The 17,441-nt window shown below is 43.2% G+C and overlaps 1 long non-coding RNA gene across 1 annotated transcript in view; it reads left to right on the top strand.

Moving 5' to 3' along the window:
* The first annotated feature begins 16,250 nt into the window (after window positions 1-16,250).
* Window positions 16,251-17,441, top strand: part of LOC143834560 (uncharacterized) — a 45,589-nt gene continuing 44,398 nt past the window's right edge. Inside the window, exon 1 of the long non-coding RNA XR_013229827.1 lies at window positions 16,251-16,328. This is a non-coding gene — a long non-coding RNA (uncharacterized LOC143834560). The remainder of the gene's footprint in view (window positions 16,329-17,441) is intronic.

The following is a 17,441-nucleotide window of genomic DNA, read 5'->3' as shown; positions in this document are numbered from 1 at the left end:
TACTCATTCATGATTCTCTCTCTCTTCCATCTTATGATGAACTTAAACCTTTTATTATATTAATGCCAAAAAGTCAATGCCTAGAATATTATTTAACTGAGCCTCCTTGCATCCATATAGAAAGGGGGATGGGGTTCACTTGGCCATTGCATAACTTGTAGAGAATCTTCCAGGGAAGGCTAGACTGATCATGACAGAAGAACTATTGTGGTCATTATCACCATTTAGGAAAATGCCTGAGAAAGATCGATGCTGCCTGAGCTGGTGCTGTAAGACTGCCGACAGATTGGTTTGGGTGCTGTGTGCCATCATATCATTCCCTCCTCCCCCCATCTTTGTGTCAAAACTAGCACTTCCCTGCATATTGTATCACATCAATATGTATTTCTGACAAACATCAGGAAACTTGAATAGAGCTGTACCTAATCCCAAAATTGTACAGGTTGGCTGTCCCAAGGTCCATCTTCGTCTTGGCCACTTTATGGCCAGTTTATGAGTCTTACAAGAGTAGTTAATAAATAACATAACAATAACAATCATTATTGCTCAATGACCACCCACAGAAACAAACAGAAGGAGTCACATTATCTTTTTTCCAGATAAAGGGTTTCCTACTGAGGACTGACTGTTGTGGAGACTATTTTAACTGCTCACCTCAGTTCGTCCTAAGGAACAGCTACTGAAGGCATACAGAGTGTAAGCTAAATTGTAAGTCTCCATTCAAACTGCAAACTCCATTAAAAAATAAAAGCAATGGAGTCAGGGACCTAATAGTGATTCTCCTTCCGTTAACTTATCTTGTAACAGCATAGGTCTGTATTTCTTTTCTTTATTCTTCTTAGTTTGATCAGCGTGGCTCCAGGGATATTACTTAATGATAGAAACAGTGTTGAGGACCTTAATTCAATGGTGACCATGTCAAGCAGTTCAAAGGAAGGTTGGGAACTAGCACTACGATTTCCAACACATGCGAGAAAACGGTGTAGTCACATGGAAAGGATGCATCCCAATTTGTTTGGGCACTTCTGAACAGTTTGCTGAAGGAATGGCTTTTGGCTTGCTTTTAGCAAGTAGGATGTGAGCCAAACCAGGCTCAAATTGGAAAGTGAGCTGTATTCAGGCTGACATGTGTCCAGTGTTCAAGGGTCTCTTGACCACTCATGTCAATGGAAGATAATTGGGTTCTTTAGAGGATAGATCAAGAGCAGTACAACAATTTGAGTTGCGGGTGGCTCCTACCTGGTTTCTTCCTGTAAGGGAAATAACTACTTTTCATCAGATGTAGGTTAGGTATGAACTGAATTGTGCCAGGAGGATAGCTGATTATCTCAATAGGAAGGGTTACTTTTACCTTTTAACACATGCTCATTCTATTCTATTTAATTCCATTTGCTAATTCCCGCAACCTTGTTCCTTTTTGCCCCTGAAAACAGCAAGCCATCTGCCTGACAAGAAAGAAGGTGATAGGAAATACTAATTGCAGAAAAACAGAAGAAAACCTATCAAAGGATTTTGTCCCATTAATTTTAGTGGGAGGGGGGGAAGCTAAAAGGAAAAAACCAAGGAAAACCACAGGGAATATCACTCGTACAAATCCCAGTGTGACAGTATTAAATTTCACTGTAATGTAGAAGATAGATTTTTGGACATCAAAGCATTCAAGGTAAAATATTCTTGAATACTAAAATAATACTGATTTTAGAGGCTCACCTATTTTATTTAAATTATTTCACTAGCCTCCAAGAACAAGAATTATCTAAAGGACTAATTGGCTGGAGCTGACAACAGGACTTTGTCTTTCCTTACACATTTATTCCATACAATAATCTATGACAACTTTTCCCTCACAACCCACAGTTTATTTTAAAATATGTATTCCTGATTTGCCTAGTTTTCTTCTTTCATTTTCAGCGGTTTGGGGTTTTGCATCTGATCAGTACTAGGCTTCGAGGCTGGATTCAAATCATTGCCTGGCCACTAGCATCTTGTCTATGGAGACCCAAACTAGCTGTGATGGTATCCTGGTGTCTGCCATGAGATTACCATCACCATTTTAATATTATTTTAAAAATGTCATGAGGGCCTGGTCACTCAATATGCTGAGACATTCCTATCCCATCCTGCACCTTTTCAAGTGCCAAAGTAGACTCACCCCCCCCATGGCTGTTTTAGCAACTGAAAATGTGTGTGGGGGGGTCAAAAGCACCTCAACCCACTGCACTGCAGGCCCAATCAGAATCAAGCCTTAGCAGCATTGATAAGGCACTTTAAATTGGTGACAACATTTCCATAGTGGACGCAAGTATGCTACCATGTTTAGATTGGCCATTAGAAGTTGTGGGTTAAAGCAGTGAAAACCTGGGAGATCTAGGGGCCATTCCACACCCAGAAAATATAATGAGATACTTACTTTTTGCAGATGCCATATTTTTGGCGTTTCAAATGATGTGGTCAGCATCCAGCCTCCCAGCAGCAAACCAGCAGTGACATCCTCCATTTTAAAGCACTAGTAGGGGAATCCACAAAAGTGGATTCTATCTAGCATGAGCAAGAGGAGAGCAGCCAGCAAGTCACATGCTAAGGAAATGTGTGGAGGTGAAGTAGCATGATCTATGCCTCCAGCGCCCACCTTTGCACCTGCCTTCTCCTGGAGATGGGGCTATTTTTTGTATTAGACTGCCTGGAGCAACGAATACATATTGATTCATCTAGGCAGAGCACAAAAAAAAATTCCCCCACCAGTTGACACTCAAATCATGCATCTCAACCCCCCCCCCACCAAAATGGAAAAAACATTTTTTCTTAAGCTTCAAGGCTCATTATTCCAAAAGGGATGGCATTAAAATAAGCACTATGCATCTATGATCAGATGCATAAGCATAGAAACTTAGAAGTTTTCCTTTTTTAAAAATTGCTTGCATCGTGGCCCCTTTAAAACAGGGAGAAAGGTGATTGGCTGCCTGCCATGATTGACAGGCTGGGGAACAGTCGCATTTATAGTGCGTCCCTCTCCTCCTCCATTGCAAGCAGCCATGTGGAGTGCCAGGAAGCAGAAAAAAGTGGCAGAAGAAAGCGAGAGAGCAAGAAAATGAGAAATGGCAGGGGTGGGGTGTGATTTTTTATAGCATCATGCAATTGCCCTGGTGTGTCACTATGTTTTTAGATATGCAGAATGGCTAAATCAACTGGATCAGATCTCCCCAGTGTCTCAAGCTCACTTTCAGGTACATGCAAAGGAGAATGGAGTTTAGCATAGTGTAGTGGTTAAGAGTGGCAGCTTCTAATGTGGTCAGCCAGGTTTTATTTCCCACTCCTCCACATGCAGCCAGCTGGGTGATCTTGAGCTTATCACAGCCCTGATAGTGTAGTTCTGACTAAGCAGTTCTGTCAGAAGCTCTCTTAAACCTTTTCCGCATGAGGGGCAAAGGCTGGACCAGCACCCATCTGGCAGCAGGCCTAATCCCCACTTCCAGATGATGTTGATGCTGGCACAGTCCTAGCCCAGTCCTGGCTAAAATCAGGCCCTCATTTGCCCTGCAGCAAGGGAACATGGATTCTTCTGGTGTTCCCTTCTCTGCTGTAGGTGCCATCAAGGGCCTATGCTGACCTAGGCCCATCTGGCACGGAAGAGTTGGGGCTTCTAGGCCCGGTTCCCCCCCCCACAACCTGAGCTGACTATGGGGTCCAGGGGGGATACAAAATGCCCTAGGCACCACCACCGATCACCTGGGAACATTGCTACCTCTTTCCTAAACAAGAAAATAACAGGCCCCACCAATGCCACCCCAATGTACAGTGATACCTTTCTGCCCTGGCAGCAGAAATCTGGGGTAAACAAGGTGCACCAGCAAAAACAGTGCAAACTGCCCCATTGTGAAGAACTGGCAGAAACCTGGCGTAGTCACCACTGTGCAAAATAAGTCTCAGCCTTAACTTCCTCACAGGGTATCTGTTGTTGGGTGAGAAAGGGAATGCGATTGTAAGCCACTTTGAGACTCTTTCAGGCAGTGGAAATCAGGGTATAAAAAACAACTCTTCTTCAATCCTTCTGTCCAACAGGGTTTTGTCTGTTGATCTTGCCTCCCTATCTATCTTCCTTCCAAAGTTAGCAAAAGTGCTGACATGGGTCAAGTAAAGTCATGCAACGGTGAAACAATTCAGCAGATGACCCGAATCTTCCTGAAATATAGCTTTACAAGAAGCTGGGAAGAGTCTCTCATGACCATCTTAGCATCTTGTATATTTTGAACCTATATCTCAAATGTTTCCATCCTTGGGTTCACAACATCAAGGGTAAATTAGAAATCTTTCAAATTATTTTTGTATTCATCATCTCCACAGGAACATACTATGTAATGTATCATAAGAACACAGGAAGGGCTATTTATCCAACCATTCGATGTATGAAGACATTAAATTTAATAACCACAAGTACCGCTGACTCCTCAGAGAGGAAATGTGTTATGAATGCCGTATCCACCTTTGTGTGTTCCACTGGAAAAATACAAGGAAGCTTTCAGGGAGCAGATTAAGAAAAAATGCTAATGTTAATGTTGGTTTCTCTGACCTAGGTCAGTGTTTACAAGCCATGCTCAAGTAGAGGAGGGCAAATAAGCTGAAATTGAAGCCAAACAAGACAAAGGTGATGTTGGTTAGAAATTCTGATTTGCTAGGGAAGACTGATCAGCTCACACAGAATGGAGGTACATTATCTTTTTTTTAAGATCAAATCAAGGCCCAGGACATTTTCCCCTACCCAGCATTTATATGTGTAGATTATCTCAGTTGCCAGGATTGTATACTATCATAATATATATCTGGATAGGAAATTTTCATTACTTCTAAATTCAGATCTTTATACCACCCTTCCATACAGCTCTGGACAGTATACATAAAATATCATAGAATAGTTACATGGAACATTATAATTATATAACAAATAACAATCATAGCATAACATGACAACCAGAACAGTATTTAACAGAACAGTAGCATTGATAGATCCCTGGGTAGGTTAAATGGTTCAGTTATGGGGCGGTGTCTGAGGGTGGCCACCAACAGATGTTTTGAGTCAGCCTGAAGCAAAATATAAGAACCAACTCTTCTCCTCTGCCTCCTTCTCCCCTCCTTCTCCTCTTCTTCTTCTGCTATACACCTGACTGGATTTTAAGAAAATATATTTTTGAGTAATTTTGTGGTAAAGGTAAAGGTATTCCCTGTGCAAGCACCAGGTCATGTCTGACCCTTGGGGTGACGCTCTCTAGCGTTTTCATGGCAGACTCAATATGGGGTGGTTTGCCAGTACCTTCCCCAGTCATTACTGTTTACTCCCCAGCAAGCTGGGTACTCATTTTACCGACCTCGGAAGGATGGGAGGCTGAGTCAACCTTGAGCCAGCTGCTGGGATCAAACTCCCAGCCTTGTGGTCAGAGATTCAGACAGCATGACTGCTTTACCACCACTCCCATACCTGATGACTCATGGCAGTTAAAAACAAAACAACACATAATATAACCCCATTAAAATCCCTTTTAAAACCCTATACGTGGCGTAAACCAGCCCTCCCATTAACTCCCACTCTGAAAAAAAACCCTGTCTCAGGAAATGACTACACAGGAGAATACTCATCTACTCTGTTAATTGGGAAGGTGGGGAGAGATCTAATTGCCCTGTCCTCAACCATAGACCTGGTGGAAGAGCTCATTTTACAGGCACTGAGGAGCTGAGAAAACTCCATCAGGGCCTGCAGCTCTCCCACGAACTCATTCCACCAGGTAAGGACCAAGACCCAAAAGGCCCTGGCCTGGGTCGAGGCCAGGAAAACCTCCCTCAGGGCAGGGACCTCCAGCAGATTAACGCCTCCTGATTGAAGTGTCCTTTGAAGGGGCTTAAGGAGGCAGGTAGTCCCTCAGGTATGTGGGGCCCAGACCATGGATAGCCTTAAAAGTAAGTACTAAAACTTTGAACTTGATCCGGGCAACAACTGTTATCCAATGCAGCACCTCAGCACAGGCTGGATGTCGGGCCTCCAAGGTGTTCTTGCAAGGACTGCAGTTGCAGCTACATTTTGCACTAACTGCAATTTCCAGGTCAAGGAGAAGGGTAGGCCTGCACAGAGTGAGTTGCAGAAATCTAGCCTGGAGGTGACCATTGCATGAATCACTGTAACCAAGTGGTCCAAAGACGAGTAGGGCGCTAGTAGCCTTGCTTGGCACAGGTGGAAAAATGCCATATGGACTACTCCTGTGACCCGAGTCTCCATTGACAAGGAGGCATCAAATTCACCCCCAAAATCATGGCCAAAGGTGTGGTGTTAAGTTACACCCAGCCAAGATGGGTAAGTGTGCTGCCTTACCTGTCCCCTTCCCACCCAGCCACAGGGCCTCTGTTTTGGAGGGGTTGAGTTTCAGGTGACTCTATGATTCTATGAACTATCAAGCTATGGCCACCTAAAATCTATTTAAAATACCTCATTCAATTTCATTACCACACTAGTATTTAAGGCTGTTGCCTGTAGTGTTTATTCCAGGATAGAGCTCACCACAGGAGGGAGCCAGTTCAGTGGTGTTGCTGGTTATTAGCCCCCAAAAAATGCCTGATGGAAGAGCTTCATCTTGCAGGCCCTTCAAAACTAAGCCTGCTCTTGAAGGGCCTGCAGCTCTTCTAAGAGCTCATTCCACGATGTGGGGAATAATATAATATGCATATGTGTTATATATACACAAACTGTGCATTCCCATCAAGCCACTGCTGATTCATGGCAACCCCATTGGGTTTTTCAAGGCCAGAGACATTCCGAGATGGTTTCCCTTTGCCTGCCTTTGCAGCACAACCCTGAATTTCCTTGGTGGTCCCCTATCATATACTAACCCTCCCCCCCAAATGTTTAAAGTTTCAAATGACTGAGTCTCTTTTTGTTCTTATAAAAATAGGGAAATTGATTGTCATCAAAGAAGAAGGAGCATTCATGTGAATATCTCAAGAAATATTTTCAGGAGATAAAATACTGTTTCTTCTTAAATGTGCAAATTTGATAAATTCCCATAAGCCTTTGCTGCCTGCCTGCCCTTCAACTTCTTAAAGTGTCTCCTCTTTTCATTTCCTTTGAGCAAATATCCTCAACCTGTTTCTATTTGATACAATTTCTCTTGTAAAAAGAACATTCCTTCTTTCCTCCCTCCCCCCATTTGCTTGCAAATTTATTTCCACTCCTCAATGGGATGTTTTGTCTAGTGATAAAGAGAGCTCAAGACAATGAATGCAGGAGTCCTGTTATATAGTACAAATTATCCCTTGAATGGAAATGAAGGCATGCTTCCTTCCCCTAGAGAGAAAGGAGCTAACAGTTCTAAATATAATGTGTTCCTGGTCACATTTACTTCTCCTGTACTCTTCATTTCCTTTTTATCCATAAGCTGTACAAGACATGCAAATGGGAGCCATACCCTAACATGAAGCAACAAACCTACCTCAATAATCATACTGGGTTATATTGAACATGCTGAGCTCCTTCCACCTTTCAGTACCATGGAAACACCAGAGTGTAGATGGCTTCAACAGTACTACACACGCAAGAACATCTATAGTTACAACTTCTATTAATATTCAATTTGCTTTCTGTTGTTGTTGTTTTTTCTCCTCAGAATGTAGAAAGTTACCATCTCAGTTTGTGGCTGAGATGCCTGTTGTGCTGGACCTCCCTAGCAAAAACCCGTAACAGTCAACTTGTAAGGGCTTCATCACGTCTAAAGACTGTCTGGTGAATTCGACTGCCAAACGTTCAAAACCAACCCTTTAAAGTGGCATAAATCAGCCGAGTTCCAATCAAATTAATAGTCCCCTGTTAATTTAAAACTGCTAATTATCTCCCTCTCCTAGAACATGTATTGCTTACAACCAAGCATTAATGAGGACATTTGCTCTTCCCTGTTCCAAAGGATCTTCTCGTTCATTGCGTTCTCTCCTGCCTCTTCCTTTAATATTTAATAATATCTAATTGTCTCACTTCTTCATTAGCAAAACTTAAGGGGAAATGGGGATATACAGTCAGGTCTTCCGCGTTTGTCTGGATCCGACAAACACAAACAAAACACTTTTATGTTATTAGCTTTCTAATGAAAAAGAATGGATATTATTCTAAATGTGTGGCTTTCTCTTATGCAAATTACCTCTGCTAAGTAATTTATTTTCACTTCTGCAGGATGCCCAGCTATAATAAGCAGTTCTGTTGCTTTGTTGCTACAGGTTATTGTGCAGTTTTTCCTGTCCTTGGAAGAGGAGCTGCTTTGTTACCTCTATTATTAATCCATTCACAATAAGTCGTGGTATAATCATGAAACAGTTCTTGTGATACAGCTAGAGACATGGTGATTCCATCCTTTTTTATTATTATGCCAGAGTCTTAACACTTTTCTACACAGGCAGAGGTATGTTGCTGGATACACCTCAAGACAGCACCAATCTAAGCAGAATGAATAAGCACTCTTTTTGATTTAGAACAGTTTGACTCTGCTTAGGGCTGACACTATGTTGCCAGAGTTCACCAAATCTTCCCGGACTTCTACTTCACTTTATATTTCTTAAGTAGACCTGTAAGGTGAAGGTGCCATGGTGGTTCCCAAGGGTAATGTTTATGGCAGGAGATGCAGCCCAAGGGTAGAGGTCCAGGTTCGGTCCCCAGCAGGTCTATTTAAAAGGATTAGGTAGTAAGTGATGTGAAAGACCACTGCCTGGGACTCTAGAGAGCTGCTGCCAGCCAGACTAGACAATAGTGACCTTGGTAAGACCAGCAGAACTTTAGAAAACAACTTAGATTACAATTGTTCCCCCCTTTAAAAAAAAAAAAACCTTAGCAAATAAGAGTATATGGCATTTTATCAGATGGAAAGATTCTTTCTCCTCAACCCATATCCAAATCCAACTGTTTGGTAATATCCATATTATATTTTTAATGACTACAATAAGGCAATATGTTACATGTTTTTAATGATATTTAGAAAGCCAGCATGGTGTAGTGGTTAAGAGTGACAGTCTCTAATTTGGAGGAATGAATCTGATACCCCACCTTTCCAAATGCAGCCAGCTGGGTGAACTTGGGCTGTTCACAGTTCTCTCAGCGGTCTCTCAGCCTCACCAACCCCACAGGGTGTCTGTTGTGGGGGGAGAAAGGGAAGGCAAATGTAAGCTACTCTGAGGCTCCTTTGGGTAGTAAAAAGAGGTGTACACAAAACCAGTTCTTCTTCTCCTCCACCCAACTTCACTGATAATCAAGACTGTTTTCACATGCAATGATGGCAACTGAGGAAGAAGAAGAAGAGTTGGTTCTTATATGCCCCTTTTCTCTACCCGAAGGAGGCTCAAAGCGGCTTACAGTCACCTTCCCTTTCCTCTCCCTACAACAAACACCCTGTGAGGGAGGTGAGGCTGAGAGAGCCCTGATATCACAGCTTTATCAATGCTGTGGCGAGCCCAAGGTCACCCAGCTGGCTGCATGTGGGGAAGTGCAGAATTGAACCCGGCATGCCAGATTAGAAGTCTGCACTCCCAACCACTACATCAAAATGCAGATCCAAAATTGAACATTCTCTTTTTTATACTGCATTTATTACTGAAGAGCCATATCATGCATATATATTGGCAAGTAGTTGGATTTTTCCAGCTTCATCAAGAGGTCATTGTTCCTGGGGGTTCAAACCAGTGATCTTGTGATGGATGTTGAGAATTTTCCATCGAGATTTAAATGGAAATCAACAGACTTATCTCTGTTGATTTTGCCCATGGTCCTTCATTGTCCATTGAGTTTGCCATCACTGATAAAAAGTGCCTTGGGTATACATTTTCACTATCCCACACCTTAGACTTATCAGATTTGAACAGTTGTTTCGCTCAGTGTTCAACAGATGGGAATGCAATCCAGTGAATGGTCTAATTCAGTTGTGAAATCAAATCTAGTGGGATTCCATTATTATCTCTACTTAGCAGGACACATTAATAGGAAGAGAGGTATAAGATGAAGGGCATCTGCCTGTCCATCACATGAATAATCTGAAGTAAATATAATTTGTTGAAAAGTATGCTTTTTAGGGCATAAATTTCAGAAAGTATATACATGGAAAATAAATAGTGGAAAATCATTTTTAACTCAAGTAAGCAGGTGATTTGTGAACAGATTTTGCCACATATACCCTTACTGTACTCCACTGTTTAAATGGGTGAAAATGCCTAGAAATGAAGTGCAGTGAGGGGAGGTATGGTATGAGACATAGAAGTTTGGATTCCTTAATTTACATGATAGATAGATGAGAGAGAGAGAGAGAGAGAGAGAGAGAGAGAGAGAGAGAGATTCCCATTATTTCACTTAGGAGTCTTGGGGAAAAGAGAGAGAAACTGTCTTGCATGCTAATTCATGACTCTGTCTGCAGATGAGATTTTTACCATGTAGTTACAAATCAATGGGTTTGAAAGGGTATAACCCTGATTAGGATTACACTGTTAATTATGATCAAAACGTTTTGTCCCAATTTTCAGCCAAAAAAAAAAAAAAACCTGAAGCAGCAAACAGAGATAAACTGCACTATTTTTTTTAATGAGCTTGATACAAGGCTGCTGAGTTGGGAAATAGGTGAATAAAATCATATTGAGTTTTATCATGCTGGAGGCTCATGGTGATGAGGAAGCCATTGTGTAATTTTTTAAAAAATATGATCAAGTTGGGTCTCAGCTGGGGTCCCCAAACTTTTTGAGTCGGCGGGCACCTTTGGAATTCTGAGAAAGCTCCCTACTGGGGATCCCTGTCCTGGGTAGTATGAGGAGAGGCAAAGAGAATCTGGGGTTCTATAAATTGTCCTTGGTGCCCCTGTTACCCAAAAAGGCAGTCTCCTAACTGGATGAGGAAATGAAGCTTTAAAGAAGGGTAAGAGAGAGGGGATAATAAGGATTATCCACCAATGTTTATGGCAGTGGTTCTCAACCTTCCTAATTCTGCGACCCTTTAATACAGTTCCTCATGTTGTGGTGACCCCCAGCCACAAAATTATGCAAGAAATTAAACCGAAACTGACCAATGGTGTGAAGATCCATTGGTCATGATTGTATATATATATTTCCCCCCTGGGGTTTCTCAATTCAGTTCTGCCTCTTGTCCCATCATGCCAATCTTGCTATTTTCCTCTGCTCCAGACAGATGAACACTCTATCTCAATCTACCCCACAAGGCTGTTGTGTGGATGAAGTGGAAGAAGGTGATGTTGCCTACTTTGGAACCCCCTTGGAGAGAAGGGCTGCTTGCCCTGTTGCCCTGTTCAACCCCCAAAGGGGTCCTGATCCCCAGGTTTATGGGGTCTTTTCCTATGTGAAATCTCAAAACAGACCAGGCAGATGTTCTACCAGAAAGGGTTTTTTTCTTATTTAAAAGAGAAATAAACTGATAAATTCAAATAATCTAAGAATGCATACAAGAGCTAACTAAGAGGAAAAGCAGGGTGGAAATGGGTATGCTTGTTAGGAAAGGGTAATTTTTACCAAATCATGCAGTGGTCCAGGACACAAAACAGTCAGCATCTCATGGGAGAAAAGATGAAACCCACAAAGTGGAGGTGCATGCAGATGGTGTCAGGAACACACACACGACCATGGAGCAGGACACCATACTTTATAGGGCATAATACTCCCTGGGGCTAGTTGATATATACTATATAATTTAATGGACTTCCTGGAGGTGAACAATGATCAGGGAGAAACTTGATGGGTTTACTTTAGGGGGACTTGACGTATTTATTTATTTATTTATTCATTCATTCATTCATTCATTTATTTGGATTTTTATACCACCCTTCCATATGGCTCTGGGAGGTTTGCATAGAACATCATATATTAGTTACATCTATGTAACAAAAAGAATCTATGTAACTAAAAACATCTATGTAACTAAATAGAACATTATAATGGGGGTTGATGAAATACTGCTTTTACTAATTGCCATTCAGTCAATGAAATATGATGCCTCATGATGTTTCCAAATTTAGCTACCATTTGATCTTCATGTTAGGGAGTGAGAATCCCCCATGTTCAATCCATGGAACAATGAGAACACAGATACTACTGAAAATGCTTCTGCATAGCAAGAGCCCATAACACATATAAGAGGTCTACCACCATGTGAATGAGTAATATTGCACAGAATGTCCCCAAGCCAGCAATGCACCTTCCTGACCACACCTCCCTAATACCTGGCATGGCTCCTGAGCTGCTGTCCCTGGGGAATGAGAAGGCAGATGACACCTTTGCTACTGTAGCAATAATTAGCAGAATCACACAAGAAATGCAGACATTCGAGACAGGAGGAGCAAACAGGAAACAAAGTCAGATTGGGGCAGGAAGGGACAAGTGTCAGCGCCCCTTTGAGTCATGTTGTTGTTGTTATGTGCGAAGTCGTGTCCGACCCATCGCAACCCCATGGACAATGATCCTCCAGGCCTTCCTGTCCTCTACCATTCCCCGGAGTCCATTTAAGTTTGCACCTACTGCTTCAGTGACTCCATCCAGCCACCTCATTCTCTGTCGTCCCCTTCTTCTTTTGCCCTCAATCGCTCCCAGCATTAGGCTCTTCTCCAGGGAGTCCTTCCTTCTCATGAGGTGGCCAAAGTATTTGAGTTTCATCTTCAGGATCTGGCCTTCTAAAGAGCAGTCAGGGTTGATCTCCTCTAGGACTGACCGGTTTGTTCGCCTTGCAGTCCAAGGGACTCGCAAGAGTCTTCTCCAGCACCAGAGTTCAAAAGCCTCAATTCTTTGACGCTCGGCCTTCCTTATGGTCCAACTCTCGCAGCCATACATTGCAACTGGGAAGACCATAGCCTTGACTAAACGCACTTTTGTTGGTAGGGTGATGTCTCTGCTTTTTAGGATGCTGTCTAGATTTGCCATAGCTTTCCTCCCCAGGAGCAAGCGTCTTTTAATTTCTTTGCTGCAGTCCCCATCTGCAGTGATCTTGGAGCCCAGGAAAATAAAATCTGTCACTATCTCCATTTCTTCCCCATCTATTTGCCAGGAATTGAGAGGGCCGGATGCCATGATCTTTGTTTTCTTGATGTTGAGTTCCAAGCCAACTTTTGCACTCTCCTCCTTCACCCGCATCAACAGGCTCTTTAGTTCCTCTTCACTTTCTGCCATTATAGTGGTATCATCTGCATATCTGAGGCTGTTGATATTTCTCCCTGCAATCTTGATCCCAATTTGTGACTCCTCTAATCCCGCATTTCTCATGATGTGCTCTGCATACAAGTTAAATAGGCAAGGCGACAGTATACAGCCTTGCCGAACTCCTTTCTCAATTTTGAACCAGTCAGTGATTCCATGTTCAGTTCTCACTGTTGCTTCTTGACCTACATATAAATTTCTCAAGAGACAAATAAGATGCTCTGGTATTCCCATCTCTTTAAGAACTTGCCACAATTTGTTGTGCTCCACACAATCAAAGGCTTTAGCATAGTCAATGAAGCAGAAGTAGACGTTCTTCTGGTACTCCCTAGCTTTCTCCATGATCCAGCGTATGTTGGCAATTTGATCTCTAGTTCCTCTGCCTCTTCGAAATCCTGCCTGTACTTCTGGAAGTTCTCGGTCCACATATTGCTGGAGCCTAGCTTGTAGGATTTTGAGCATAACTTTGCTAGCATGAGAAATTAGTGCAATGGTGCGGTAGTTTGAACATTCTTTGGCATTGCCCTTCTTTGGGATTGGAATGTAAACTGACCTTTTCCAATCCTGTGGCCATTGTTGAGTTTTCCAAATTTGCTGGCATATTGAGTGTAGCACTTTTACTGCATCGTCCTTTAAGATTTTAAATAGTTCAACTGGAATGCTGTCACCACCACTAGCTTTATTGTTGCTCAGACTTCCTAAGGCCCATTTGCCTTCACATTCCAGGATGTCTGGCTCCAGGTCAGTAACTACCCCACTGTGGTCATCAGGGATGTTAAGCTCACTCTTGTATAGTTGTTCTGTATAATTTTGCCACCTTTGTTTAATCTCTTCTGCTTCTGTGAGGTCCCTACCATTTTGGCCCCTTATCATACCCAACTTTGCATGAAACGTTCTCTTCATATCTCCAATTTTCTTGAACAGATCTCTGGTCCTCCCCATTCTATTGTTTTCTTCTATTTGTTTGCACTGTTTGCACTGTTTGCACTGTTCATTTAAGACCTTTGAGTCATGCCAGAGAGTAAAGACTGCTTCACAAATATCATATAAGAACCAACTCTTCTTCTTCTTCATCACTCAACCCACTTTATGACAGTTTGCTTTAGGGTGTAAAATGATAGCTTCTGCTGGCACTAAATTATTCATTTCAGTCATCCCCCCCCCCTTCACCTTGATTTTATTCAGTCTAACATTGCAACTCTGACTTTATAAATGGACACCACCCACTGTAACATCGGTAACGTGTTCAGGAAGGAAGAGGGGCAGCAGCCATCACTCCCACACCAGTTCCTTCTTTCTGCACGGCAGGGGTTGCTCGTGTTCCTAACAGCCACCATGACATCCTTGCTGGATCAGGAAGAAGCCTGAATGGCACAGAGCACATTTTTATCCCACCTTTTCTCCAAGAAGTTCAGAGTGCCTTCTCGATTATTCTATCCTCACAGCAATGCCGTGAGATAGGCTAGGCTGAGTCTGAATGGCTGGTCCAAGATCACCCCTTGTGAATGGAGATGTGAACCCTTTCGATTAATGGACATCTGATCCCCATGTGGCCCTGGTCCACTCTAGCCACCACACCACACTTGGAACTGCCACCGCCTACTTTCTGCCTTTGCCTGAATGAAAAATGAGCAAACGGGATAAAAGAGAGTGAAGGAATTGTGGCAGTGGTGGTAGCTTCTTCCTCAGGGCTCCTGACAAGCCGGAGCTTCTGCTCATGTCTGCACATCAAAAATTAGGGCCTGATGGGAAAAGTTTCAACTTTGAGGAGAGGACAGAAGTAGTGGCAGGAGATGAAGGGAGAAAACTCAAAGCCTGCTGAAACTGCCTGCATGATCTTTTCACCTTTTAAACTCCCGTGCAGAAAACATTTAACGTGACCTGGCGACTGTAAAGACTTAAAGAAGCCCCTTTCTGATGCACATAATCAAAAGCATAAATAGTGTGATTTCTTGCTGTTTGTTCCCCCAGCTGCAGAGGGATGGCCGCGAAGGCCAGCACTCCTCTCCCCGTAGCTTTTGGGCTAACCAAAGAGACGCATGAGCTTTGCGAAACATTCCAAAATGCTGCACATGACCATGGAAAGTGCCAGCGCGTTGCTGCTGTTCAATTTTCAGCCTCACAGATCTTGGACGTTCTCCTCTAGGCTTGTCTGAGAGGAGGAATCCAGGGCCTAGTCACAGAAGGTGATTTTCTTAGGCTGACAGATTTGTCTCGGTAGTCTTGACACAAAGCAGTGCGGGGGAGGGGGGGGGGAATCCTTTGTACAAGAATAAAAGGAGGGGCTTTCATTCTGCCAATTACATTTTCATTATTGCTCAGCGGAGAATAGGAGACACTGAGATTATGAATGGGATGGTTACATTTGGTTATAATCTGCTTTTGACCGAGCCTGTCGTGAACTTTCAAGCTCAGCTGTACATTCTTTATGAACCTTGTGTTCATCATTCTTTGGACAATGGCAGACTCCACTGGCTATGGACAGTGGCACAAATCCAGATGCAGCCTCCAAACAAGGACATTTGCTGTTGGATCGAAAGGGCAGGTCGGAGTAGCTAAATAACTAGCAATTAAAGCTGCCATCGCCCAGTCGTCGAATATAAACTCTGGTGTCCTTCACAGCCACAGACAAGCAGAAATGCAGCAGATAAGTTTTTTATTCTTGGCCAGAATTCTGCACCTGGTGACATTTCTGGCCATTGATCTGCTGTTTCAGACAGGAAAATTACGCTCAGGGAAACAGGATGTGGCAGGTCTATTCCCAGTTCAGTACAACATGAAATGTCCTTGGACCCAGTTTGGTATACTGGGCTCTTCAGTTATACCAGATGGCAGCACAATTTAGCACTAAAACTAAAGTGCAGAGAGCACTACCAACGGTAGCAAAACAGGGGTTGTATAGAGGGGTAGTCCAATAATTCACCAATAGAGTGGTCAGATTGTAATGCAAAGGTCATGCGTGTGGCTTGAAATCTGCTGGTAACAGAGGAAAACAGGCAGCTGGGACTTTGCCCACTCATTGGCCTGCCCATCTTGCCAGTTGTTACAAGTATTTGCTGCAGAACAGGTGGGAGAGGAATGTTGGGAAGAGGTCAGGCAGAAGAAGCCACGTCAGGCTCTCTTTGCTTCATCAGGTAATTTCATACAAGGCGTGCACGTGTCCTGATTACAAGGCGGTGACTGCTGTTATTGTACGATGCTAGTGGTAGTTGAAGTTGCTGAAATGATTTCACGAATCCTCTGCTCTAGTTAAAGCTGGAGTCAGCATAGGAATATTATGGGTACCAGGTGCACTGAAATGGCATGCCAGGCATCTGAAAAAAATAGCAACCCCCCCCCCCAAGGAAACAGAGAGCAACCAGCAGTGACTTCAAGACAGTCTCTAGGATTTGGCATGAATTACATGAATGTCCCAGCTGTACTCTACATGTGATCATGTGCTTCTCCCCCCTCCCATTTTTCATCTAGGTGGCTTACTTATCATGATTTCCACTGGCAAAATCCTTGGCAGACTCCTCCCTAGTCACATCAGCACTATTGTTATTAACTGCGCTCCTGTTCTCTTGCATGCCCTTGCGGGTCTTACCCTTGCAGGGGTTTCACGGGGATGCTACGTGTCAGGGGATCAAAGATCAGATTTTATTTATTTATGTATACATTTATATGCCACCCTCCCCTGGGGCTCAGGGAAGTTTACATAAAACTTGGCAGAACAGGAACAGTACAGAGAATCAGCGGCTATAAATAACAATACTAGTAACAGTAATAACAATAGACAGTATCCAATAGAGAACAATAGAACAGTAAGCAAACAATCGAACAGCAGTGAACAAAATATATCAAACTGAGGTCCTGTGGTTGGACGGTACAGGTTCTGGTCAAGCTCAACCAAATGCCTGGTAGTGAAGCTCCTTTTTGCAGGCCCTGCAGATCTAGTTCCACTAGGGCCCTAATCTCTTCTGGGAGCTTGTTCCACCAGGTGGGGACCAGAACAGAGAAAGCTCTGGCCCTAGCAGAGTTCGTGAGCTTCCTTGGGGTCATGGATCGCTAGGTAGTTGGAGGCAGCAGAGTGTAAAGCTCTTTGAGGGGTGTAGAAGGTGGTCCCTCAGGTACACTGGGTCCCATCTGTGTATGGCTTTAAAGGTGATTGCCAGAACCTTGTCTGATCCAGAATTTGACTGGTAGCCAGTACAGTTGTTGGAGAATGGGCTAAATGTGGGACCTCCATGGTGTTGCTGTGAGGATCC

This window comes from Paroedura picta, chromosome 3 (assembly GCF_049243985.1).
Source record: "Paroedura picta isolate Pp20150507F chromosome 3, Ppicta_v3.0, whole genome shotgun sequence".
NCBI lineage: Eukaryota > Metazoa > Chordata > Lepidosauria > Squamata > Gekkonidae > Paroedura > Paroedura picta.
This window is presented reverse-complemented; position numbering and strand designations above follow the sequence as displayed.